At 39.2% G+C, this 23,804-nt stretch overlaps 1 protein-coding gene and 1 long non-coding RNA gene across 2 annotated transcripts in view; one reads left to right on the forward strand and one right to left on the reverse strand.

The window, feature by feature from the left end:
- The window catches only part of Slc2a13 (solute carrier family 2 member 13), a 266,862-nt gene that overhangs the window by 82,494 nt on the left and 160,564 nt on the right, over positions 1 to 23,804 (forward strand). The window lies entirely within an intron of this gene.
- The window catches only part of LOC121142906, a 53,525-nt gene that overhangs the window by 6,207 nt on the left and 23,514 nt on the right, over positions 1 to 23,804 (reverse strand). The window contains exon 2 of the long non-coding RNA XR_005880045.1: positions 17,241 to 17,361. This is a non-coding gene — a long non-coding RNA (uncharacterized LOC121142906). The remainder of the gene's footprint in view (positions 1 to 17,240; positions 17,362 to 23,804) is intronic.

The raw sequence follows: 23,804 nt of genomic DNA on the forward strand, positions 1-23,804 counted from the left end.
GGTTACTAATAATAAAAGAAATTTCCTGTTGATTGTATCATTTTAGGGTCTAAGCAAAATTACTCACAGGCAGTATTTAATGGAGTGAGCTCACAGGTGAGATGTTTCCCAACTTTTAAAGTTCCTGGGTTAACTTGCTGATATTAGGTCTGCCGATGGGTTGGGGAAACTCCTGGTTGTATGGTGTGAACATTCTATTATGGTAGACATGTTCACATGATTATCATTTATAAAACCGTGCCATGCTGATTTATCTTTGATTTTCTGTACACACAGAGGTGCCATTTAAAAATCTTTGCCTATGAAGTAATTTATTTTAGTCAATTCACTCAAGGACGTTTGCTCAAGAGATGAGGCTTCAAACGTGTCATGTAACAGGCTCAGTTTCATTATTTAAACAATGCTATAATTGAGGATCTTTGAAAAAAAGACCTTTTCTGTAGTGTGTGTGTGTGTGTGTGTGTGTGTGTGTGTGTGTGTGTACCATGCATGTGTGTGCAGTTCACAGGACCCTAAGTGTTGTTCCTTATATGATGGTCACTTTATTATTTTTTTCAATTTTATTATGTTTAGTGTGTTTGTGTTTGTGTGTGTGTGTGTGTGTGTGTGTGTGTGTTCTAGGCTTTTGTATATAGTAATATATTTTGTAAATGGTAATAATAATGTCCTTAGACTGAGAATCATGGTGGAAAATGTTTTTCCCTCTTGATAGTCTACTGAAGATTGTTCTAATATTTTAACTATCTACATACAAAGTTATAGGTTTATAGTTATACTATTAAATCATGGTTAATAGGTAGACACTGCTATAAAAACATGTTATTACCTGGTAATGGCAATAAATATAGGCATTAGCCCACAAGATATCTGTTTAATTTAGTCTTAGAGATTATACCTATCAGTTAATTGACTGCCATAAAAAATCTTTTCTTCTCAAACAAAATTAATTGCAAAAAATTTTGCTTACTGTAATCTCTAAAATAACAAAACAAAATAAAAAAAAAACCAAAACCAAAAACAACAACAAAAAACCCTGCTGGATCTAATCTATAAAATTGACCTTATTTTATATATGAAGTAGATAATTTGGGCACATCTTTTATAAAGTATGATATATGCAAACTTTAAATCACTGAAGAGGATTATTTGAATTGATTTCATAAAGTAATTTTCTTGTAGTGTGATGTCTTGAGGGCTCACCTGTTGCAAAATAGGCATTTACCCACAATAATTCCCCTTTTGTAAAAGAGACCAACAGTTTGCATGGTTTCATTTTTCAAAGGGGTCAACAGTTTCCATGCTTAGTCTTGCGTTCTTCACAAATGTTAGCTTGCACTTTATACTTAACCGACATCATCGGCATAACAGACACACTGTAGTGAGGTTTGCCCACCTCTAGTCCAGGCATTCAATATCTGTCCATCATTTACCCCTTGTTTATGTGGAGTTCACATTAGAACATTTTTTTAAAAACTAGTAAACATATTTTCTGTCTTTGGGAGTTTTCATAATTTGCCAGATAAGAGCAAAACCCTAAAGAAAAAAAGCAGGAGCTGACACTATAGTGTTCTAGATTTGCAGTATTGACTATATTATCCCCTCTTGAATGTATGTGGTTTTGTTTCAGTAGAACCCTGAACAGCCTGTGCAAAGATGTTATTGAGTTTCTTTAGGTTTCTTGAGTTATAAAATCAGGAGATGAGAATAATATATAATGTACAGTGTTTGCTGCATAGGATTTTGTACAGGACTAAACCTTTAAGAGTGGACTTCTCATCCTTTGCTTCATGCATTGGTTAAGGATGCTTCAAAAGAAATCACAAGTGAGTGTCTCTTCACTGTAATTTGTAGCCGTGCATATAGTACACACTTAGTGTCTGACTGACTGGCTTGTCAGCTAATGACAGTGAATCTTCTGTAGTATGGTGGACTCAGCACTGTGGGAAGACATTCTAGACATGGAGAAGAGGGAGTAAACAAGATCTTCAATTTAAAGATACAATACATCCATTGTTCAGAGTATTTTTTTTAAGCTTTAGAGTTCACTCAGCCTTTAGAACACTATTGCAGAAAAATAATGATTTTGTAAGCCCTCTTTACTAATGATATTTAGGCGCTTCCTACTGTATGTTTTTGACAAATTTTTAAAACTGGATACCGTTACATATTTCTTTAAGTTTCCCTTAGCCTGAAATACCTTTAGGGGAATTTTTCCTATCAACATTTGAGCTCAGGATCTTGATGTCTGGAGTTGGCGGCGAGCAGTCTTCCGTCTTCACTGAATGCTCATTTCTGAGGTGTGCCCTGGTTGCACTGCTGAAGCATGACTTCCGTGGCACTGCCTACACAGAGGAGTGAGACTGGGTCCAAATACCTTCCGGGAAGTTATGATTTGTTGTTTTGAATGTTACTGGTTTCTGGAAGATGCTTTACCACATAGCCATTATTGCTTGGATGGTTTCCATTCAGAAGAATGCTGGCTCCGGAGAAGGCAAAGGGACAGAGGGTAGAGGCAGGAAGCTGTGAGGCAGGCAGGACTGAACTCAAGAGCATCTAGAGCTAGGTGTTAGGTTGCTTATGCTTTGTCTTCTCCCTCCCTTCCTCCTTCCCTCCCTTCCTCCTTCCCTCCCTTCCTCCTTCCCTCCCTCCCTCCCTCCCTCCCTCTCTTTCTCTTCCCTCTTTCTCTCTCTCTCTCTCTCTCTCTCTCTCTCTCTCACACACACACACACACACACAGGAGAAGGATAAGAGCAAGGATTTTTCATCTTAAACAATGTATATATATATATATATATTCTGAATTTTATGTAAATAGTGAATCTCCCTTGATCATTCAAGAGACAATGGTCATTTTTGTAACTGTAGTTTCAAACATTTGGAAAATGGAAAGAATGATTCAGAGAATTAATCAAGTGCCAGTTATGGGGAAAAATGGTTCTGTTTCCAAATGGCAAAGGAGCATCATTAATACCTACTCTACATTCCAAAACAGGAGACAGATGCTACCAATAAGAGAGAACCAATTCCTCGTGGTTATTTTCAGTAAAACACATATTATCTCACAGTTCTAAAATTTGAGCCATCAATCTAATTAGGTAGGTTTCTGTTGACAAAGTCTAACTTAAAAAAATGGGATAAGCTTACTTTCTTTTAATACAAACTTCTTTTTGCTTAGGATTAGAAATATCAATAAAAATGTGGTAAAGAAATCTTAGAAACATGAAATAGCAAAATCTTTACTCAATTGAGTTAACAGATTGCCATGACCCTCGGGTTAGTGAGAAGGCGAGGAATTATGAACTCCTTCCTCACTTATCACACGGTGCCCTCAGGGGCTAGCTTCCTGCCTCTGTGACCCCTGCAGTTAATCATGTTCTTGGTTCAATGTTCTTCTGCTGTGTCTTGAGATCCTTAACTGTGAGAGTGTAAGTTTTGCATGACACTGGAAACTTCATACATTAAGACCCAAAGAAATGGCAAACTGCATGATGATAGTTATGTATCATGAGGGAGATGTTCTGATAAAAGGGTAATAAACTACAGCAGCTGGACAAGGGCTGTTCAGATGCTCTGACATCTTCCTGTGTGATGTCTGTCTTGAGACACTTTATTGCAGAAGGTAGAGAGGGGTCTTCTTAGATTTTGTGGTCTGTTCAGGGTCAGTAGTGGAAGAAAATCCTAAGAGAACATCCTACTTCTGCCCTCTTCTCAAATACTGCTATGCCATGCTTTAGAGTGTCTGCAATAGGGAAACTGACTTCTGGTTTAGAATTAGAGCATGCGTACTAAGTCAGGGAAGACACTGATTTGCCTGCTGCTCCATCATCCCAGTGGTAGATTTATCATCAATAGGAAGCAACAACACGATATAACAACAGCCAGTACACAGGGTCCAAGTCAAGAAAGATATTCCCGTTTCTGACTACCAGCAGTAATGTGAAATGCTCCTGAGCTCTTTAACTATAATTTATGTCAGCGACTCTAATTTTTCACTTCTTTGTGTCAAGTATGTATTCCTCTATCTTCCCATGTCTCCCTTCCCTTCCTCCCTCCTTTCCTGAGATTAAAAAAAATAATGTTTTACTACTTTAGTTGTCTACCCTACCTATAATATATTTGCTATGCAAGTAGACATTTACCATATCTATAGAAAATGAGTTTTGTCTGTAATTGCCATGCATTGCAGTTACAGGGAAAGGCTTGGTTCCTGGTTTCTCAGAAACCTATGAGGCAAAGATGAGAGGGCATGAAAGAAGTCGGGCCTGTAGCAGTTTCCTTGGTGAATGGGGATGTAGCCATTATGTGAAACGAGTGGTGGTTTTGCTTCTGCTTTGCACAGTGACACATGTAGGGAAACAACTGGATTATTGAATTCATGAATGAAAACTAGCTTTAGTGTAGTCATCTCTTCACCCTGTGAGTGCCATGTGTTTGTATCTGTTAATTGTGAAAAAAAGTGGCTTTTGCCTTGCTGGGAGTGAACCGGCAGCTCACATATGGCTAAGTACAGCCTCTATGCTGAGCTATTATTCTCGGAGCTTCCTTGCAACTCCTAAGAAATAGCAAACTTGATCAATGTTATAGAAGTAGTTCTTGTGTTAGCCCAATGTTTTTTATTTAAGATTTGACTTTTTATGTTAACTGTTTTTTCTTTGATTCATTTGTCTTCTAATGTAGGTTGTTTATTGACTTGTGAACTAACTTGGTCTTGGAAATTAAAATGCTTTCTAAATGCTTCCACATACAAAATGTCAAACATCTGCCTCTGACAATTCTTTTCAGCTGGTTTCCTAAATGACAGCATATGTAATCATTGTCAACGATCATGGCACACGTTTCATTTTGAACAAGAGGCCTGTGTTTTAATTTGGCACTTGGGCCTAGTAATTTTGTTTCCAGTCATGGCTGTTCACAGATAGCTTATGTGGAATACAGAGAAAGTGGCTAAGATACACGATAGACCCAAAGAATTGCTATGAGCCTGATGAGAAGAATCCAGGGAAGTTACTACTAACAGCTCGAAGAGCCTGGTAGACATGCTCAGTGACTGTTACCAAGGAGCAACGTTGCCCCCTAGTGGACGCTTAGCAATGTCTGGAGACATTTCTGGTTGTCTTCTTGGGAATGTGCTGTTCTGTCTTCTGTTTAATCTTGCAAAGTCCAAACAGCCCCCATGACTAAGAACTTCCTTGCACAGAACGCCAACGGTGGCACAGCTGATAACTCTGCCTCCATCGCTCTCGACTGTCTACCTGTGGGATGCCATGTGACTTGCTTACCTCCCATTCCCAATACCATACCACCATTGTCATGAGACACTGTATCCTCTTTTAGAGCAAAGCAGAATGAGCCTTCTCTATTTAGACAAAAAAAAAAAATTACAAACTGAGCATCCAAAGATAATCTTGTCTAAAATGTTTCAAACTACAAACTTACATTGTTTATATTTTACTGGGTTACATGAGGCAATTTTCATGAAAAAATAAGAATATACTAAATGGCATCCCTCCCACATCTTGCCCCTCCCCTTCCCATTCATATCCTTTGCTCCCATAGTCAGTTTTGTTTCTGATGTCCTGTCCTCTATATACATATCGTTTCATGTATTTATTAAGGTTAGAATCTACAAATGAGAGAAAATGTGTTATTTGTAAGTCTGAGATTAACTTAGATTCACTGAATGCAATTATCTCCTTACCCTCATTTTTCTTCAAAGATTGTGCAACCATATCCCTTGATGGCTGAAAACAGTGTGATGTGTATATAGAGTACATTTTCTTTGTGCAGGCCTCTGTTGTTAGACACCTAGCTTGGTTTGTAATGTAGCTATTGTGAATACCCTGCAGTGAACAGTGCTGTAATGCATCCCAGTGATATGCTCACCTGGCCTCCTCTGGATAAACAGCCAGGAGTCATATAGTTGGGTCATATGGTACGTCCATGTAAAAGGACTCATTTATTTTTATTTTATGTGTATGTATGTTTCACCTGCATGAATGCATGTGTACCATGTGTATTCTTCATGCCCATGGAGGCCAGATGAAGGCATCAGATCCTCTGGAACTGGAGTTATGGACTGTTGGGGATGCTGGGAACAGAGTAGCCCTCCCCCCAACCATGGAGTCATCACTCTGACCCTTCTGTATTTAGGGTGGTATTACTTTTATTTTTTGACAAACCTGCATACTGAATTCCATAGTAGTTGAAATCGTTTACATTCCCACCAGCACTGTATTAGGGTTCTCCCTGTCCACAGTCTTGCCAGCATTTGTCTTATTCATTTTCTTACTGGCTGCTTTTAGGATGGAATCAGATGGGATTCTAGTGTGGTTTTGATTTGCATTTCCTGAGGTTGAAGGGTTTTTCGTGTGTTTATTGTCCATTCTTGTTGCATCTTTAGAGAGCTATCTGTTACTTCCATTGGCGTACTGATTATTGATTGACCTGTTTAGTTTGTTGTGTTTTTTTTCTTCTTTTAGTTCTTTGTACAGTTTAGATCTTAATTCTCTACAAAAGGTATAACAAGCAAAGATTTCCCCTCATGTTGTAGGCTGTCCTTTCATTCAGTTGACTGTTCCCTTTGCTGTATAGAAACCCTTAAATCGTATGTCAGTAGTTGCCCTGGGCAACTTCAGAACTGTTTAGAAAGTGCTTTCCTATGTCTTGAGGTTGTTTCCCTACTTTCTTAAAAAATAAAAAAAAAACAGTTTTAGAGTTTCTTTCAGTGAGGTCTTCTTTTCATTTGAACTTCATTTTCTCTGAGGTGAGAAGAGGATATAGGTTAATTTTTCTATAGGTGGACACGCAGTTTTGCCAACACCATTTATTGAAGAAGTTGTCTTTTCTACTATGTATATTTTGGCATTGCTATATTGTGCTACATGTCTGTCTCATGATTTCGTTTTAATAGCTGGGTAATATTCCAAAATGTTCGTCCATTGAGGAACAGCTAGGCTGTTTCCAATTTCTGGCTATTATGAATAGAACAGCAATGAACAAGGTTGAACAAGTATTTCTGTAGTAGGATAAAATAACATTTAGGTTCATGGCAAAGACTGATGGTATAGCTGGATCTTAAGGTAGATCAATTCCCATCTTACTGAGGTAGTACTATACTGATTTCCATAGAGGCTGTACAAGTTTACACTCCCACCAGCAATGGATGAGTGTTCTCCTTATTGAAAAGTGAGGTGTGTGGATTTCTAGCTTGCTGACCAGGTTTCAGAGGTGACCCTTTCTCTATCTGCTATTATTTCTATCTTTTATTTAGCATATAATAATGGGTTTAATTCTGACATTTTTAGCGGGGTGGTGGTGGCACACGCCTTTAATCCCAGCACTCGGGAGGTAGAGGCAGGCGGATCTCTGTGAGTTCTAGGCCAGGCTGGACCGATAGCCTCCAAAACAATACAGAGAAACCCTGTCTCATAAAAACCAAAAAAAAATTCTGACATTTTTTTCTGTATATCCTGTCCCTTTTCTAATGTACATTGTCCTGTTTTCCCCTGTTATATATTGTTGGTGTGCTCTTAAAGTCCACTATATTTTAAACACTATTAGGTCTGTGACGTTTTTAAGTGTATCTATCCCCAATATTTGTTCAATAACCTTTAAGTTCTGATTCTTATTACATCTTTTACTATCAATCTATACAGCAGTTTTAATAGCATTTTATTAAAACTGTCCAGTAACAAATAACAGCCAAAACAGAGTTATTATCAATTTTCACAGATGATACTATGCTAGACTCTCCTAATCGTAAAAATTCAAGTAACTATAAACAAAACTACCTTCCAGTAAAATGAACTGCAGGAACAATTTTGGGCATCTTACACACACTCAGGTGAAACAGCTTCCTATGGGGCAGATACTATGTTAGAAACATTTATGCCTGGTATACTCACAGAGAGGTTGGGGCTCTTTCAGAATAATGCTCACCTAACTTGACGTAGTTGGAGCTCAATAATTCTTCAACTTTTACATCAGTATCTGTGTAAGCCCTGCCGTCTTCAGAGACTGTGGTCATCAAGTGTAATGTAAAAAGTATCATGCAACAGTGACTTTTCCAAAAACTGAATGTCTCCAAATAAACTGGCTCAAATGTTACTGTGGCCATGTTTTATGTTTGCATACTGATAAACCCACATAACAGTTTAATGGAGGAAAAGGAAACCATTCCTCTGTTTGGTGAAATAAGCAGAGCAGCAATACACTGTGTGAGATTCCAGGTGTAGTGGCAGATGATGTTACTGGTGTATGTATTTAGTGCACTTTCTCTGATAGTTTGGAGCATATCTCCTATGAAGAGAAAGAGGTTCCTGCGAAACCACAGGTACACTAGCGTAGCAGCACCCTATAGCTCACACTGCCACTTATCTTGATGCGTAATATTTGTCACTCTGCTCATCACAGCCCCATAAACACTCACATTTCTACTACTTTTAATACATAATTGTTTCTTGTCCTTGCTGTAATCTTTTGCACTCTGCTCATCATAGCCATGTATACACCATCTACCAGATGACCTAGGTGTATAGCAGTTTACACCATGTAGGTTTTTATAGGTATAATCCATGCTACTTACAGTTATAAAATTACTAAACTACATGTTTGTCAGAATGCATCCCTAGTGTGGTCATGACTCCATTTTTAAAATCTCCTTTAATTCCTCTGGGTGTGAGGATAAGGAGTGTATGTGCATAGCATGTGCAGTTCCCTAGGTTCAAATAACTATCATCCAACACCCATGTGTGTCTCTGTATGTTTATGTAACAAGGTGGGTGGGAATAGATCAAAATTTCTTTGTCTTAAAACCAGGTTCCTTAGAATTTGTATACATGTAGCTCTGTTTCTCTCAAGAAGTGTTTGCGTGACCTTGGATATGTTAGTAGAAAAGCACATACATGAAGCAAATATCTACTGATGATGAAAAGAAATGTATTTTAAAGCAATTTACTATTAAAAGTGTAATTTTAAACCAAGTTTGCATCTTGATGAGATAGCTGACTTATTGCTACAGAAAGAACCGGATCTTGGCTGACGTTTGATTCCGTAGAGCCAGAACATCCGTATTGTGTTTCCGAGTTCATCAATATTTTGGTTTTGTCATCAATTCTGAGACTACCATGTCACCTAAATATGTAGCACAACATGGCAGAGGTATACTTAAGATCATTTCAGAAACTGTTGACATTTCTCTGATAACCCTACCCAGAATACAATAAACAGTATTTTCATGAAACTCTACAACTCACCAAACTTTTAAAACCAAATCTAACAGACTATAATCTAAAGCTCTATTAGCTTTGACACATTCTAAAGAATTATAGTAGGAAAATATCCAAAGTCTTTGGTTCCTGTAAATTAAACTCTTTCATTTCTATGAGGAAAAAAAAACACTTGGCATATACACCAAGAACACCAAAATTTATAACATGCAGTAATCTTGAGTCAAGGTATTTCAGGCAGTATTCATTGACATTTCATGGCATGATAGTCTACATAGTGTATGTGTTTGGGGCTTAGAACTAAGATTGCAGTTGAGTCCCCAAATGCATCATGGCCAACCACTGCCAGAAACATTTTGGAATCATTGAACTTTAGATTTTTGAATTAATTTTGGTCATTGTATATTCAGCAACTTTTTACTATTTCCAATTTTCTCATGACCTACAAATTTAGTTGTGCACCCAGCCCATGGAATGTTGGCCCCCAGGTTAAGAATCTGGGGTCTACAATATGCTGACAACCAGGAAAATGGGGGGAGCACGATCATTATGTCAGTGATGCCCATTTAGGATGTTTGCTTAATATTTGGGAAGAATTGAGGTTTTTCCTGATTCTGAGACCTGGGATTCAGTTTGTCTACCTAGTGCCTTTGAATGAGATGTGAGATAGCTTTGCAGACTTGTGAACATATTCTTGAATAATAAACCTGAATTCTCTGTTTTTGTATTTTTCTTAAAGCTATTTCATAATACAAAAATTCCAGAGGATGTATACTTTATTCATTTTTGCTCATATTTTTACTCAAGGTATAACCCACATGGTAAACTCCCTTTCTGCCCTCTAATGTGTTCATTACTTTCCTTACAGCTGTGACAGAATGCCTGTCATAAATAACTCCCAAGGAGGAAGGCTTACTTTCCTTGGTCTCAGCCCTTCAGGACAAAGAGGGCGAGGGTGAGGTATAGTAGGTCACAGCATGGCAGACAGGAAGCAGTAAGGATTACTGTCAGGAAGACCCAGGCAGATATATCCCATAAGGACAGGCTGCCAGGGGCCCCCTAACAGGCCCCATGCTCTATACTTTCACTGTCTCTTAATGCTCAGTTTGTGTTTTAAATCCAGCAGGTGATTAAAGTGTTCATCAGACCAGAGCCCACATGATCTGCATGCCTCCGGACACAGTCCCACATATGTGCCTAATCAAGTACAGAAAAATGTTAACTTTGGTGAAAGCTTACTTCAGAGTTATATACTTGGTCCTATTTAGAATAGACTCTTTGGAGATTCCATTTTTTACTTTAAGATGCACCACTGTGTCACTGATTTAGAAGAACAGTAAAACTCAGATTTTTGAAATCAATGTCTTTTTTTGTACTAGTCTTTGCCATTGCTCATATACTCGTTAATGCCGTTTGAAGTTGCCTTTCATGTTCACTTCCGCCCATGGACTTTGAAACCCTTGAGGGTGTAGATTTTATGCCCTCTTGTTCCTTCCTTCAAGGGTGTAGGAGAAGGGCTTGCTTTTGACGTGTGCTTAGTAGTTTTGCTACATGAAAGAAATAGTAATGATTACTTGCCCTAAGACTTTCCAAGGAAATTCCATTATCTTGTTCACTTTACATTTGTTTGTACATAGTGTTCAGAAACTTTGCTTTATTTTTGATGCCATTCGGTCCTACTTCCCCGTCTGCCATCACTTGTCAGGAGTACCAGCTAATTCTTTGTTTGGGGGATAGTAGTAGCAGGGTGGATGGTCAAGAAGGGTGAGTTGCAGATTTTTCATAGTTTAATGATTTGTTTTTATTTTTGTGTCTGAGTGTTTTGCTTGCATGTATGAAAGACAGCATATACATGCAGTGCCTGTGGAGACCAAAAGAAGGTGTCAGGTCCCCTGGAACTGGAGTGACTGACAGTTATGAGCCACTATGTGGGAACTGGGAACCAAATCTAGGCCCGTTGGCAAGAAAAGGGAGTGCTTTTAGCTGTTGAGTCATATCTCTAGCCCCTCCATATTTTATGTATGGTTCGGGGGAATGTTATTTAACTTTGCTTTTGTTTCCTGTTTCAAATGATAGCACTTCTTACTTTCAGTGCCCTTGACAGTTGCATGAGAGAGAAGTTGGGCTTCTGTAACCTTTCTAGTTACAAGTCTTGTCCTATTGCTAACAAGACCGTCTGGGATTCTTTTGTTAGGCTTAGATGGAAGTCATGGGCAGGCAAGGAGAATCTCTCAGATACTGCTTTTGTCATGTCTGTCACTGTTTAGCATTGAACAGGTTCTTGGGCTTTTGTGGCAAACACATTTACTTGCTAAGCCATTTTGCTGCCCAGAGTTTGGGCTTCAATAATATAGTTTCAAGTAGATGCCAAATTACCTCCTGAGAATGCTGTACACACCAGTGTTCATCTTCTAGTTCATGAGGCTGAGAGCCTGTGTTCCCCCAGCCGTGTTGATGCTTGTGAGCACTGGCATCATTTATCTGCAGTATCTGTGCTTTCCTGCTCTTTCTTTGTGAGAAGCTTCGGCTGTCTGTGTATGGAACTGGTAGGATGGTGCACACACTTCAGTCTTTACTGTTCTACTGAAACAAAAGCAGGGAGTGGAGCTTTCTAGACCAAAGAAGCCCACGTGTGTCTTAAAAAGTTATTGTATTTGGAAACGGAGCCTCTCAGCAAGTGATGAGGGATAATGAGGTCATATTATGAGTCATAAAGTAGTGTCCTGGTCTCTCACAAGAAGAGGACACAGAGGCACACTGCTGACGCACAGCCACAGAGAAAAATCTATGTCAGCACACAGCAGGAAAACAGCCAAGGAGAGGCTGCTGTAGACATCAAACCAGCAAATGCCTGGTTCTCAACTTCCAGCATCCAGACAGTTGGTCACATTACTCAGTCTGTACCACTTGTGATAGTAGCCCTGGATGGATTATATATAACTTATGTATTGGGACTCAGGATGCTCTGAACCTCCCAGATGCAGTAGTGGCTCCTCCTCCCCCTCCTCCTCTTCCCTCTTCCCTGCTTCCTCTACTCCTGTCTTTTCCTCCTTTCTCTCTTCTTCCTTCCCTCCTCTCTCTCACCTGTCTCCTCCTCTTCTTTTAAAGACATAAATGATCAGGAAATTACAGTGTGGAAAACACAAGGAGGGGATACCTGAGCCATCATTCACAGGCTTCCTTTGCATCTTTGCCCCCTTGTTTCTATTCTTACATACCTGGAGGAATTAATGGAAATAGCTGAAAATCTTAAAAAGGCTGTTAATTGTAAGTACTTCCCTGTGATTGTTTTTAAGTCCATATTTATTAATCCACAGCCAGGTTGTTCTGATACTAATATGAAAACAAAGTCTAATTTCTAAATGGATTTCTCTTATGAAATCCTTTATTCATTCATTTTTGAATGCTGAAATGCCCCCTTTAAATGGAATGATGGTTGGCATTTCTGTGGTTTATTGCTTCAACATGCATCGTGTCACCTCATTTTCAAAATTCACTCAGGTGAGCATTGCTCTCTTAATTTTCAGATGACTACATGACTCCCAGAGAAGTTCAGATACTGTTTCAGAGTCACAATGAGCCTATAGATTTGATTCTGTGATTCCTGGCTTCCCATCTAGACAGTTTCTGTTTTTGCTCAGAAGCCAATATTATCGGGGCATTTTCTCAGTTAAGATATATCTAGGTTTGTGTCAAGTTGACAAACCTAATCTAACCTGTTCACTTCATTTACATTTCTCTTCAGGCTTTTTTTTACCTTTCTTTAATTCTGTATCTGGCTGGATGGTGGCTGGCTGGTTCTGGGTATTTCCCTCTCTTTTCTATCATTCTTTCTTGTCTCTTGAGCCTAGATTCCTTCTCCTACTTATTATCTCTGCCCCACCTATCCCTCTACTACCTAGCTATTGGACATTCAGCTCTTTATTGGATCAATCAGGTGTCTTGTCAGGCAAAGCAACCCATCTTTACACTGTTAAACAAATGCAGCATAAACAAATGTAACACAGCTTTTCATAGTTAAACAAATGCAGCATAAACAAATGCAATACATCTTTGCATAGTTAAAATAATATTCCACAGCATAAAAAATGTAACACATCTTTATCTAGTTAGATATTCTGTAACATAAACAAATTTTAACATAACATAAACATTTTACATAGTTAAAGTATTAGTCTGTAGCATAAGGAAATGCAAAACATCTTTACATAGTTAAAGTATAGTCCACAACTTAAACAAATGTAACACATCTTTAAATAAAGTAATATTCCAAAGCACATAATCCTTCTCTTTTGATCATCCCCAAGATCTCCTATTATTAACTATACATAAAGCATTGCAACTTTTTAAAGTCCCACAGTTTTTTTTAACTGAACTACATTAAAAGTTCAGTCTCTTTACTTTCTCAAATTGCAGAGCCTTTAATACATCCAAAGTCTCTCTAAAATATTCAGTCTCTCAAAAAATTAAACTTTTTATTTCTATGAGGGGGACAAAACAGGGCATAGATACATTCCAGTGAAAGTCTGTAAGTATAAAGCTCAGTGCCAGAAGATTTCTGAGACTTAAGGTCTTCTAGGCTCCAAGGGAACTGAGCAGCTCTACCTCTCTGGTTCTGCCATACTCAGCACACACAGCTCCTGTCATAGGCTCAGAGTGGCTCCATTCCACAGCTGTCCTTACAGGTCATCCATCATGCTGGAATCTCTAAACTAATGGGGTCTCCCCTGCAACTGAACTGCACCTTAGCCAACAGGCTCTCCTAGGCTCTCTTCAGAGATTCTGGCCCTGAGAATACCAGCATCTCTCCATGACCCCTTCAGTCCTGGAGCTTGTATTGCCTCTGAGGCCTCACTTTCACCAATGGCATCTCCCGGCCTCTCACAGTGCTAAGTCTCATCTGCCCTCCGTGACACCTTCATGCCTTCAGAACTGGTACCACCTGGAAGACTCTTCTACATAATCAACTTCAGATCCATCACAAGATACAGCTTTGGTCCCCTCTGGACCACAGCTTCTGTGTGCTGACTCTGAGGAAACAACTTCCCAGATTTTGCTTCCACTATGCTGGTCACAGCTGATTCTTCAGCTCCAGCTGACCAGCACCACAGAATCTTACTTTAGAGTATAACATAAGTGGCCCTGGTAGAGTCACTGCTTCTTTGTGTAACTTCCCAAGCCACTGTGGTCTGCATTTCTCCCAACCGTTTATCTTCTAAGCCCCCACAGAATGGCCCACTAAGCTCTGAGTACTCGGTGACTTTCAAGCTCAAATACCACCACAATCCTCTCCAAAACACATAGGCAAGTCTGTCACAGCGATTCCTTGCTTCTGCTACTAATTTCTCTCTTAGATAGGCTTTCGGTTGCTGTGATAAAGAGCATGACCAAAAGCAATTTGGGGAGAGAAGGGGTTGTCTTCCCAGATAACAGTCCATAACTGAGGGAACTCGGGCACTCAAGCAAGGTAGGAAGACAGGTACTGAAGCAGAAGCCATGAAAAAACACTGCTTACTAACTTATCTCATTTCTCATGGCCTGCTTTCTTTTTTATTGACAAAAATTCATATATTTTGATCCTGTTTCCCCTTCTCCAAATTGCTCCCAGGTCCTCCCAACCTTCTTGTCCACACAACTCTTGTGTGTTACCTCACACTAGATGATGTTTTTCTAACTCCATTTACTTATAAATTTCTAATTTCTAGTTATGAATAGAGCAACAGTGAACACAGATGAGCAAGTATCTCTATAGTAGAATACAGAGTCCTTTGGGAATCTCTAAGAGTGGTATTTTGAGGTAGATTGATTTGCAGCTTCTGAAAGAACACAACCTGCTTTCTTATGTATCCCAGAACCATTTTCTGGGTGGGCAGTCCCATCTACGGTGACTTGAACCCTCCCACATCCATCATTAGTCAAGGCAATATTCCACAGACTTTCTTGAAGGTCAGTCTTGTGGAGACATTCTCTCAATTAAGAGTCATTTTTTCCTAATCTAAGTTTGTGTCAAGATGACAGAAATTAAGCAGCACATCTACAATTTTTATTTCTTATTCACTGGGAACTAGAAGCAATTTATTGAAGTTCCTAGATAATTTTTAATAATTAACATTGAATAATTTATTCAATCTCCCAAAGAAAACAAGAGTTTATTAAGGTTATGTATTAGTATTCATATGAGCGTTAAACTGCCCCATTGTGCAGGAAGCCTAATACCGGATCCTTGACTTTCATGTTGCCTAGCAACTGATGCATACACTGCAGATGCTGAGGTAAAGCCATTAGGGACTTGTTCTGTGTCTCCCAAATAGTATCTGGGAAGTGATAATGAAAGCACATTGTCTCTCCTCACGATTTCTACTAATAGCTTGCCCGTTATGTTTATTAGCCTCTAGGAAAGGACAGTCATAAATAGTATTTTATCACTACTACTCAATTTTTCATGCTAAAATCAAATCATTGTAGATTTTTATCACTAGTCATATTTCTTGAGTAGCCATCACTATGTATGTGTGTCTTCAACTGACAGACAGTCATAGTGCCAGGAGATGGAGCAGATTTTGTTTTAAAGAATTAAGGTGTTTTATAATGAGAACTTGATGATTATCAAAATGCTGCATCCTTCCTTTCTTTCCTTTAAAGGATGCGAAGGACCACAATGATCTATGTATATGTACATCGCCATACCTGTATTTGTGAGCTTTAAGACTTTATCAAATTTAAAGAATGCTTGGGTCTGGTTAATTTTGTTGTGTGAGTTTTTTTAATAATGATTTTCAATATAATAAAGAATTTAAAATAAAAATGCTTTCTGAAGTCTGGCAGTAGTGGCACATGCCTTTAATCCCATCACTTGGGAGGCAGACAGATCTCTGTGAATTGGAGGCCAGTCTGGTCTACTGAGGGAGTGCCAGGACAGCCAGAGCTATACAGTGAAACCCTGCCTCGAAAAACAAAAACAAAAAATTAGTAAGTTTTCTGAGATAGAGAATTTCCTCCATTTAAAGACAAAAAAATAACAACTTAGCCCTGATATCTCTTTATATCAAGTTAATACTAACTTGATATCAGTGCTAGAATATATTTGAAAATCAGAGTATGAATTTGTACTCTGATCTTAATACATGTACTATATATAGTTATATATATTTATTTTTACTTAATCTTATTACTTGGTTTTGATATTAAGTCCAGTAGTGTTTTCCTATTCCTGACATTGCAAATTAGTCTGCTTTAAATTTTTTTTTGAGACAGGGTTTCTCTGTGTAATCCTGGGTGTCCTGGAACTCACTCTGTAGACCAGGCTGGCCTCAAACCCACGGAGATCTGCCTGCCTCTGCCTCCTGAGTGCTGGGATTAGAGACGTGCACCAACACTTCCCCAGCTTAGTCTGTTATAAATCTTGTCTATTCTAAGTTGCACAAGAGTCTGAATGGTGGTAGAAATGACCCTCTTCTATTCTTGACTTGTGTGTATGGGTGTTTATTTTTCCTTTTGGGTAGACTATGATATAATTACATCATTTCCCCTTCCCTTTCTTCCCTCCAAGCTTTCTTTCCAATTCATGCTCTCTTTCCATTAATTGTCTTTACATAATGCCTACATATTCTAACTTTATAAATACAGCCTCCTCTGGGTCTGTAATGCTACTTGTATAAACATGTTTTGTTTTGATTTCAATTGATGTAGGAAGACCCAGCCAATTGTGTGTGTCAGCATCCCATTCAAGAGGGTCTGATCAGTTTAAGAGAAAGCTAACTAGGAGCCAGTAAGCAGGAATAGTGTCTTACTTCTGGACTGAGGGTATGATGCAATCAGCTGATTTAAGTTCCCTCCTTGACTTCCCTCAAACAGTGAAGTGCAAACTGATTGTAAGCCAACCATTCTTCCCCAAATTTCCCATTGTCAAGGCGTTTGTCACAGCAACACAAATGAAATCAGAACAGCTCCCGAGTGCTGCTGTTCACACTGGAGTGGTAGAAGGCCCCTGTGTCTACTCTAGGAGGAAGGCACCTGTAAGTGTGCTCCTGGATCATGGCTGAAGCGATACCCCTGCCTTCCTTTGCTCTGTTCTTTCGCAGTACTGCATCAGAAGAGCAGACGTTTCCCCAGGCTTCAGAAAGAGTTGCCTTGCCTAGAAGACGAGAGAGACATAAATGAAACGTGGGCACAATGATAATAGTGTTAGTGATAATGTTATGTAGAGGAATTCCTAATTGGCAAATGTACTGACCAAACTGGTTCTAGAAATGAGTCTAAACTTATAAAGCCAAATACCTATTTTTCACTAGAATTGGATTCAGTAATTTATTGACTCAGTGATCTGTGGGTCTGGTACTTTTCTTACTCTAGAGGAAAACCTTTCGTTTGTTTCATTTTATTTCTCACTTTCCTATTTCCTGTGAGAAAATACACAAGATCTGCTCTATAAGAAGGAACTCGTTTTCTAAGGGAAACGGAACTAATAAACATGTAAATGTGTTTGAGACCACTGCCAATCATGAAAAGAGATGATATTCAAGGCATAGGACTATGGAATCACAGCTGAGGTGACACTAGAACAGATACACCAGGACAGAGCTCTGGATAAAGGGAGAGGTTCTACACTTTGGACACTGTTTCCTCGTCTGCTTTTATAAACTATTACCTGTCATCCCATCTGGGAAATGAAGCTGAGATCTTATGACAAGTAAGAGAGAAACAAAAATGAACATCGAAGCAGCAATGGACAAGGCAATCTCTGGGCACATGGGCTGGACGTCACTTAGGAGCTTGGTGGATTTGCAGCAATTTCTCATCTGTGAAATTTCCTGGCCAGTGTGGCAATAATTTTCTTTTCTACAGTCTACCTTATTCCAGACTATGGGGTTTTCTGCAGATTCTCCCAGCTAGGATGAGAATTGTGTTTTTGTGTGCTGCAAGGTTTTGTGGGGAAAATTGTGCAAATAGCAGTGATATTTTCCCATACTAGACAAATTTGAATCTTCTTTGAAGCCAGTTTCAGTGTCATCAGAATCCGTCCAGCATTCCAGCATTTCTCATAACCAGCCAGAGCTATCTTCCACCTGTATTTATTCAGGTGTTCACAGGATGTGTATCGCTTGCCTGTCACACAGCAGGCACCATTCTGAGCACCAGAGAAAGAGAGAGAGAGAGAGAGAGAGAGAGAGAGAGAGAGAGAGAGAGAGAGAGGAGAGAGAGAAAGACAGAAAGAAAGAGAGACAGAGAGAGACAGAGAGAGACAGACAGAGAGACAGAGAGAGACAGAGAGAGACAGAGAGAGAGAGACAGAGAGACAGAGACAGAGAGACAGAGACAGACAGAGAGACAGAGACAGAGACAGAGACAGAGAGAGACAGAGAGGAGAGAGACAGAGAGGAGAGAGAGACAGAGACAGAGACACAGAGAGATAGAGACAGAGACAGAGACAGACATACACACACAGAGAAATAGAGATATGACTGATGAATGATTAGAAAAAAGTATGAATAGAAAGTGATTATCAGTTGAGATGGTAGGTGATTGTGGGGCAGGATGATTTCACTTATTTTATAGGATGGTGTGGTGTAGAGAGGAAACTAAAGGAGGATGTGTCACAAAGATGAAGCAGAATGGCCTGGAGAGTTTTAGGAGAAAGGATGGAGCAGCAGATTGTGCAGGGCCAGTAAGGATTTGGCATTTATACTAGAGTGAGGATGGAAGGCACAGAAGGGAATGAACTGTGTATAGACAGGTTTGCACGACACTTGTATTCAGAGCACATTGGAATGAAACAGTGGTTCAATCAGGCCTCTTGTTCTGGAGGCCAGTAGAATAATACTAACCCAGGAAAGCCATGCTGTCAATGACTCTGATCACTTAGGCCAGGATGGTTGCTCTGCAGTCCTGAGAAGGGAGCAGCCATAGAGTTGATGGTAGTCATCAGTTCAGTGGATGGATGTGATGTGTGAGAACAAGTAATGGAAAATGAGTACTTGGGTTTTTAATTAAGTGACTTATATACTTGTCTTGATATGGACTGTAATTTTATGACTGATTTCCCTCTTTCCCTTTGACATCATCTACATTTTGGTTTTAAAAACTAAAACAAACAATAAAACAGGGCTTCAGAGATAGCTCAGCCAGTGAAGTGCTTTTCACAAAAAACCTGAGTCCTTGTGTGTGATCATACACATACACAACCCCACACATGTGTGTTCTTTCCACATTCATACATAGACACACTCACACACATGCACAAAACCAAATGCACGAATGTACGAATGTACAAAAGTTCAGATCCCAAATGCCATCTTTACAGAATGGATTTCCAGATGCACAGTTGTTGACATGAGCATGTTGAAACCTTGGTAGTTATAATTGAGAGAGGCTTAGAAGAGAAGGGAGTATTATTATGTGGGAGAAGAGAGACAGGAGTTAGTTTTGACACATTTCCTTTGAAAGGGCTTTCAGACATCCAGGTGAAAAACACTGCCTTGATAGTTGCATGAGCAAGTTTTCTGTCCAGGAGAGACAGCAAAATTTGACGATAATCATTTAGGCATTAAGAGTGTGCAGATGTCCTGGGGTCTTTATCCATCACCCACACATAACATTGACTTCATCAGTTTGTCATTATTTGGTGATTTATCTGACTATCTGCATTGAGGTCCTGGAAGCCAGAGACAGCATCTTACTTGATATTTTAATATTTTGCTCATGGCAACCTGGCCATGCTGTGAAACTGCAGGCTTGTTTTCTGTGTGGGTGTGAGCAACTGGGCTTAATTAGTTCCTTGCCAGGAAAAGCCATTTTTTTCTTAAAATCAAAAGGTTACAGTTTAGAAGCTGTCAGAGGAAATGGGTTGTTAAATTTACAGCTTATAGTCAAAGCTTAAGATTTTGTCTTCTCTAGGTATTTAATTCTGGCACCCAATTGCTGTTATCACTGTGTCTCTAGGAAATTCATGCTTTTGGTAGCCTGCCTCAATACATAGTAATAATTCAGGTGTAAGTGACAGAATTTAAACAATATTTTATTTTATTTTATGCATGTATGTGTGTTGGTGTGTGTTGGTGTGTGTGTGTGTGTGTGTGTGTGTGTGTGTGTGTGTGTGTGTGTGTGTGTGTGTAGAATCCCAAGGAAGCCAGAAGACGATTCCCCATAGCTAGAGTTACAGGCTGTTGTGTGCCACCTGTCATAGGTGCTGTGACCCAAACTTGGTTTCTTTGTAAGAGCAAAAAGGATTTTGTGGTTTTTGTTTTTTGGGTTTTTTTGGGGGGTGAAGTGGTTCAAGACAGGGTTTCTCTGAGTAGCCCTGGCTGTGCTGGAACTCACTCTGTAGACCCAGCTGTCCTCAAACTCAGAAATCCACCTGCCTCTGCCTCCCAAGTGCTGGGATTAAAGGCATGCTATACTGCTGGCCAGAAAGTACTCCTAAGCGCTGAGCCCAAGAGAGATTCTCTAGCTCATTTCTGAATAATGGCTTTTTTATGCCAACAAATACCAGAGCACACAAAGAACTTCAGTATTGTAATTATGTAAGAAATTAGGAGTTTTGTGTGATTTTTATTGGTTAAACTGATAGTCTTTTCAGTTTTGGTATACATTATAATGTAAGAGAGTCCTCAATAATCTGTGGTTTTGCTTTCTTGGATTTTATTTATCTATTTATATTGGACTATGGTTCAAGAATATTAAATGGAAAATTGGAGAGTGAGAGAGATGCCATTCACATTACCTTTTGTTGTAGTATGTTACAGTTACTCTATCTTATGAGTCAATAGCAGTACAATTGTTCTACTTTATTATTTTAACCCCAACTTTTAAATTAAAGTTTAGCATAGCTTTTTATACTGTAGTATATATAGGTATTTGGGATTGGATGAGAAATGAGAAGTAGGCTCCTATAATTGAATAATTGGTCCCCTGTTAGTGTCACTGAGGAGGTTACAGACACTTCTGGAGGTGTGCTCTTGCTTGAGGAAGTCGTCACCATGGAAGAATTGAAGGACTCACAGCCTCCCTAGCTCCCGACTCACTCTTTCTGCTCTTTGTGTGTTATTTAAATGGGATTTTCCTGCCTCTGTTGCTTGCCTAGAGAAACAAGCATGTCAAAACTGGTTTCCTCAAGACTGAGTTTTGGGTTCTTTTATCATTATAATGCAATTTCTCACATGTTTAATACCAATAATGCATTGTTTTGTGTAATAATTCATTGTGTGGACCCCATACATGTAGGTTTCCTAAGGACAGGTCAGAGAAGAAAGTGGCAGACTTGTTCTCTGGTTATGATTCTCTCAAAGGCCATTAAAAATAATTGTTAAATTCCCTTTTGGTGATGTCACTTGTGACCTCCTCTTAATTGTTTCTTCTATCTTGGTGAAAATGTGTGCTAATAAATGAGAATGTGGAAGCTTATCTTAGGGCTGTTTGGCTTTGCCATAGACTGTTGACAGCCCTCTTCGAACCCTATAGAATGTCCTTGGTTTCTATTAACCAGGGCATTAGCAGCTTGACTGAACTGAAATGATCTGCTACCTTTTGTGTAACATCATAAAATAAATGAAAGGTTCCAATTAACCAATAATTGCATAAAAATTAAGTCAGGAGACTGAAGATATGGGTTAGCAGCTCGGAGCACTGGATATTCTTCCAGAAAACTTGGGTTCAATTCTCAGTACCTATATGCCAGCTCAGAGTTGTCTCTAACTCCAGCTCCAGGAGATCGATACCCTTGTCTGACTTCAATGAACAGTGTATGCATGTAGTACATGTACATGCATGCGGGTAAAACATCCATACATGTAAAATAATAAAACAAGATTAAGAAAATAAGTAGGAGCTACTTGATAAAGTCTTATAATCCAAGCTTTCTGCATTTGGCCTCATATTTAGTGACAGCAGTGTTTTTGTAATAATTTATTTTCTCTATATTTATTATATGAATTGTTGCATCTTGTTTTCTGGTATTGAAAATTTACACTTAATTTGGATCACAGCTGAAGTGTGGCATTGTTTCGGTATTGTTCTCATTGGATAGGCCCCTTGCTTATAGAAAATTGTTTACTTAATTGTTCCATTATCATGTTTTATCATCAACATGCTGAGCAAATATCATAACTCTAGAAGTAAAAGTTGGTTTCTTGACCAACCAATAATTAATTTATTCTCTCATTTGGAGCTCAGAGACTGTCCATCAGTGATACTGTCATCTGATGCTCAGAGGGATTCTGAGTATCTTGGAATTACCTCAACAATCTGGTCTTCAATCATAACACAATCTGTTCTCCTCAGGCACGCATCAAAACCTCATTACCTGCTACATAATATTCTATGGGGCAGTGTATAGGGTTGGGGTCATGCACTTTATTGCCAGGCCTTGCCTAGCAGGAGCAAATTTTGTGCTAGTACATGGGAAAGCTGGTGCTGCTGTCTCTAACCAGTCCCTGAAGACAAGCTTTGGGACTGGAGATAATGTACATGGAAAACCAGGTTTGAGCAGCTCCTGCAGTTTTCCAAGTAACTAATCATTCCAGCCAACATTACAACTATCATCAAGTTATATAATATTATAAGTAGGCAACTGGAGAGGACCCTGAAGATTCATGGCCCAGATCCTATTGGAAGATACAAATGGAGCTTGGAGTTGACACCCATGATTGCATACATTAAAACAATTGAGAAAGATAATTGGAACAATTATGGTGCAGAGGCATTGAACAACTGCTGTAGGTCATAGGTTTATCTTAGGAAATTCTGATAGATAAGAGGAGATCTTGGAAATGTTCTGACTTCTCCGTCGTCTCCAACTGCTAAGGGTGATGCTGGCAATAAATACTGCTGAGTGTGAGGAAGAAGAGGCCAAGAGTAAATGAGCAGAACAGAGTAGTAAATGATAACAGTGATGAAGAAATGAGCAGATCAGAGTCTAGGATCCTTGGGATGCATGACTGTGATAAAGACAGCTTTGTTCAGGATGTCTGGGATGATGATCAGACCCACTCTTCCCTGAGTGGCAGAATTGCTGACAATGTAAAATGAGTTGGAGCAAAATAGAGAAGTGCTTCTTGTGTTCAGCAGGTTAACAAGGCCCATCACACAGAAGATGTGTCCAGAATCCAGCATTTGACAGGTGATTCACATTTGACATTTGTTGTGATCCTATAGATGGCTTAGACAACAAACATCTCTAGGGAGCTTTTTGTCTAATGGGACTATTTGAGTGGTTGGACCTAATAAACATTTGGGAAAAAAATCCTTGTTTTTTTTTTAAGATACCAGGTATCTCTTAGTAATGACAGCACTGGAACCATGCAGGGAGTAGCAGTCAAGGGACGTGATAAAATAGAGAATGGGGAAGAAATGGCAGGAAACATACTGAAGCACATGGTGATGTGTGTGGTAGAGAAAACAAGGGTTTCCTCAGAAGAGGAAGTGGATGTGGAGTTCCGCATTAGAGCCAAGGGTGGCAAGTGGGAAGTGGTGATGAGGGACCCTGGTGATCGGACCCCGTAACAAGTCAGTCTTGGTGAACAGATTCCTGGAGTGCCCCTAGGGATGCAAGAGAATACACAGAATGTCTTTCAGAGACTTGAT

This window comes from Mesocricetus auratus, unplaced genomic scaffold, assembly GCF_017639785.1.
Source record: "Mesocricetus auratus isolate SY011 unplaced genomic scaffold, BCM_Maur_2.0 Super-Scaffold_100010, whole genome shotgun sequence".
NCBI lineage: Eukaryota > Metazoa > Chordata > Mammalia > Rodentia > Cricetidae > Mesocricetus > Mesocricetus auratus.